This window comes from Mus pahari, chromosome 6 (genome assembly GCF_900095145.1).
Source record: "Mus pahari chromosome 6, PAHARI_EIJ_v1.1, whole genome shotgun sequence".
Taxonomy (NCBI): Eukaryota; Metazoa; Chordata; class Mammalia; order Rodentia; family Muridae; genus Mus; species Mus pahari.
Window position 1 is genome coordinate 80,510,365 of NC_034595.1, and position 4,206 is coordinate 80,514,570.

At 45.6% G+C, this 4,206-nt stretch overlaps 1 non-coding gene across 1 annotated transcript; it reads left to right on the forward strand.

The window, feature by feature from the left end:
* The first annotated feature begins 3,568 nt into the window (after window positions 1–3,568).
* LOC115064282 lies at window positions 3,569–3,738 on the forward strand. Its single transcript, XR_003844125.1, has one exon. It is a non-coding gene; the product is annotated as a U1 spliceosomal RNA (small nuclear RNA).
* The last annotated feature ends 468 nt before the right edge of the window (window positions 3,739–4,206 follow it).

Genomic DNA, 4,206 nt, shown 5'->3' on the forward strand with positions numbered 1-4,206 from the left:
CCTGGAACTCACTCTGTAGACCAGGCTGGCCTCGAACTCAGAAATCCGCCTGCCTCTGCCTCCTGAGTGCTGGGATTAAAGGCGTGTGCCACCATGCCCGGCTTACATTTTCTTTAGTCATATTTTGTGTGTACATGTGCATACATGTCTGTGTACAGGCACGTGTGCACATTTCGTGGCTCATGTGGGCTGGTCAGAGGATGGCTTGCAGGGGTTGGTGCTTCTCTTTCACATGCGTGTCCTGGGGATTACATCAGCTTGTCATACTTGTCAGTTTCTGCTGCCCATAGAGCCATCTTGCCAGCCCAAAGTCTGAAACGTCAACAGTCAGTTCTGGACGCTAAACAAGAACCACTCTGTTAGCTTCCTCTGTGACCCGGACCAGCGAAGTCTATTCCAGATTACACAATTTATATAATCCTTCCTGCTAACTCTGTACTGGTGTCTCCAGTGCAAACAGTGTGGGTTTATGCCATCGAAGCTTCCAGAAGGTCTGGGAGACTTGAGTCACCTCCCAGGATCATCCAAGGCCAGGCTACCTTCTATTGAGAAAAATGAGGTCTCTCCAAGCTCCTCTCTGGAAAGTCTTCCCAAGACCACTCCCTGCGAGGAGCCAGGGAGAGGTATCATATGAGTGATCTCATACCGCCATCTAGTGGTCCATGCGTGTATGGGCTTCTTAGGAGCAGAGCCAGGATCCTAGGGCCAGGATCGTTACAGCTGCTTTCTGATCCGTGTCCCGCATTGTGTTAGGCTCTGAGGACACGAGGATACCTGACACACGCAGTCCTCACAACAACCGAGATTTAGATCATATCCAAGTCACATTTTTGTTTGTTGTTTCGTTTCGTTTCGTTTCGTTTTGTTTTCTCGAGACAGGGTTTGTCTGTGTGGCCCTGGCAGTTCTAGAATTCACTCTGCAGACCAGAACTGCACTTGAACTCAGAGATCTGCCTGCTTCTGCCTCCCAAGGGCTGGGATTAAGGGTGTGGACTACCATCGCCCATCTGGATCACGTTTCAAGGACAAAGACACCGAAGTCTGGAAAGGCCACGTTGCTAGAAAAGGGGTGTTCTAGGATTTGAGTCCAAATCCACTGGATGCTGGGGGTGATGTCAGTGAAGAGGAGGGGTCCACCGTCAAGGCTCAGGAAAGGACAAATGTAAATAATAAATCCAGTTTTTCTACCCCAGCCCCTGCTCCCGGAAAGACGACTCTGAGACTGTTTGTTAATAAATGCCTTGGCCATAAGCTTCGACTTGTTCTCTGACTTATTATTATTATTATTATGTTCCTTTCATTCTAAGCCAGGTTCAGCCACATAGCTGGTTTCCCCTGTCTTACATCTGTCTCCTCAGTGCTCCTGGGGCAGATCTTCCCTTTCTTTTAACCTGAATTCAGCTAGCTGCTGGTTAGAGGCCTCTCTTCAGTCCTGGCCCTTTTCTTCCTCAACATTTGACTGCAGAATCCCCCCCCCCCCCAATCCTTCTGACTATTTCCCAGAATTCTCTCTGTCCCTGCCTGTGTCCCACCTCCTAGTTGCTGCTTCGGCTCATTGGCCATAAGCCTTTTTGATTGACAGGTGTTCCTTATAAGCAATTCTCTCTACAGCCAAATGAGAAAGACCAGAGCATGTTGAGTTTCTCTGTCTAGTGAGTTTGAAGACTTTGTGAGCAAGCACTGTGCCAGCCTTAGTGTGAAGCTGTGAGCAGAAGGGATTATACTGAGGTATAGGAAGTAGTCGTTGCCTCCGTATAGCTTCTTATCTCAGTGGGAGGGTGGGACAAGAAGGCATAGCATGTGAGAGGGGCAGAAATTTGATTTTTTGGGGGGGGAGGGGTTCAAGACAGGGTTTCTCTGTTAGCCCTGGCTGTCCTGGAACTCACTCTGTAGACCAGGCTGGCCTCGAACTCAGAAATCCACCTGCCTCTGCCTCCCAAATGCTGGGATTAAAGGCGTAGGCCACCACTGCCTGACTAGAAATTTGATTTTTTTTTTTAAAGTTTATTTTACTTTACATAAGAGTGTTTTGCCTATATGCATATATGTACAGTACATGAGTACCTGTTGGCTTCCTGGGAACTGGGTGTAGCTGGGCCCCAGACCTTAGTAGGCCCTAAGACCCTAGCACAACTGACTCCATGATGGAAGTGCCATTTAGACTGTTAAAACTCGTCATGTAGACAGGATCACCTGCTAAAACAAAGGCCTATTCCATCAAAGCTCTGGGAAAGCTTCTAAATGGACTAACCTTGTTTTTTTGGCTTCTATAATTTAGCTTCTGGCTAACTGTTCTTGCTAACTGAAGTATGTCAACCCAGGATACTGTCTTTATGCTTAAAAGTTTGCCCTGAGAAATACTTGGGGCAACCCTGGGATCCTGAACTGTGTCATTACTGGCTGGGTAATAAAGACTTTCTTTTCTTTTTTTTTTTTTCTTTTTTATTTATTTATTTATTTTAATAAAGACTTTCTATCAGCTTAAACCTATGTTGGAACAGTCTTCTCTTGCTGAGCAGCCCACAACATGGGTTTATGGATGGTTCTGAGCCATCATACAGGTGCTGGGAATCAAATCCAGGTCCTTTGTCAAAGCAATAAGTGGTCTTAACCACTAAACATCTCTCCAGGCCCAGAAACTTGATCTTAATTTTAATGGACAACTTCAAGTTCAGATGAGAATTCTTACCTAGTTTAATGGCCTTGGGAAGAGATTGGTGTCTCTAAATCTTAACATCTTAGTTTATAAAAGATTTCTTGTTTAATAAATTACCCTGCTTTGAACACACCATTATTACATGGGCAAACAAAACAAAACAAGCCACCTTTTCAAAACGGTGTGTCTCATTATGTTTCTGCCTGGCCTGGAACTTGCTGTGGAGACCAGACTGACTTCAGACTCTGTCTGTCTCTACCTTCTGAGTGCGGGGATTAATTGCCACTGTGCACAAGTAATTTTTTTTATCCAGTGGTGCGTATCCATAGTCTCAGCACTTGGGTGCCTCTTCCAGATACCCAGGCGGCTTGAGTCTCCATAGGAGTTGTGGAGGTGGCAAAAAAAGGTGACAGACTGCTGGCTTTGTGCTGAAGGTAGGATGAGCTTTCCGGGACAGCCTAGGCTGCACAGCACGTTTGGAGCCAGCTATACAGCAAGTGCATGTTTGAGAGCTTGATGCCTGCAGAGGCCAGAAGAGAGCCCCCTGGATCTTTTAGAACTGGAGTTATGGAAGGTTGTGAGCCATCTGTGGGTGTTAGGAATTGGAGCTTCTGGGCTGGTGAGATGGCTCAGTGGGTAAGAGCACCCGATCGCTCTTCCGAAGGTCCGGAGTTCAAATCCCAGCAACCACATGGTGGCTCATACCATCCATAAAAAGATCTGACATCCTCTTCTGGAGTGTCTGAAAATAGCTACAGTGTACTTACATATAATAAATAAATAAATAAATAAAAGTAAATCTTTAAAAAAAAAGGAATTGGAGCTTCTGAAAGAACAGCAGGGCTCTTAACAGGCGGAGCCATCTCTCCAGTCCCCACAGAGCCTGACTGAAAAGACAAAGGTTCTTACAAAATACTTACCTAGCAGGGGAGATACCATGATCTCAAAGGTGGTTTTCCCAGGGCGAGGCTTATCCATAGCACTCTGGATGTGCTGGCCCGGCGATTTCCCAGCGATTTCCCCAAATGCAGGAAATCTGTGGTATAATTTGTGGTAAATTTGTGGTATAATAACTGCATAATTTGTGGGAGTGGGGGACTGTGTTTGAGGTTTAGAAGAAGAAGAAGAAGAAGAAGAAGAAGAAGAAGAAGAAGAAGAAGAAGAAGAAGAAGAAGAAGAAGAAGAAGAAGAGAAAAAAGGACAAAATTCGGAAATAAAGTAAACCTAAAAACAAAGCCTTTGGTGACATATCACGGGTAAGATGGCCATGCGGTCTGAGTCAGTGGGAGAGCACTGTCTGCCACATGTGAAGTCCTGGGTTTGACACCACCCCCCAGCTCCACAGAACAAACAAGCAAACAACCCTTTGCTAACTCTCCTTGTCTCAGAACACGCATGTTACTAGCCCTCCCCTCCATCTTCTCTCTCCTCTCTGTTTTAGCTGCTCCAGATTGCTCTGCACCCATCTTGACATTGTCCACACTGTCCGAGGAATCATTCTTTTCTTTTCTTTCTTTTCTTTTCTTTCTTTTTTCTTTTTCTTTTTTTTT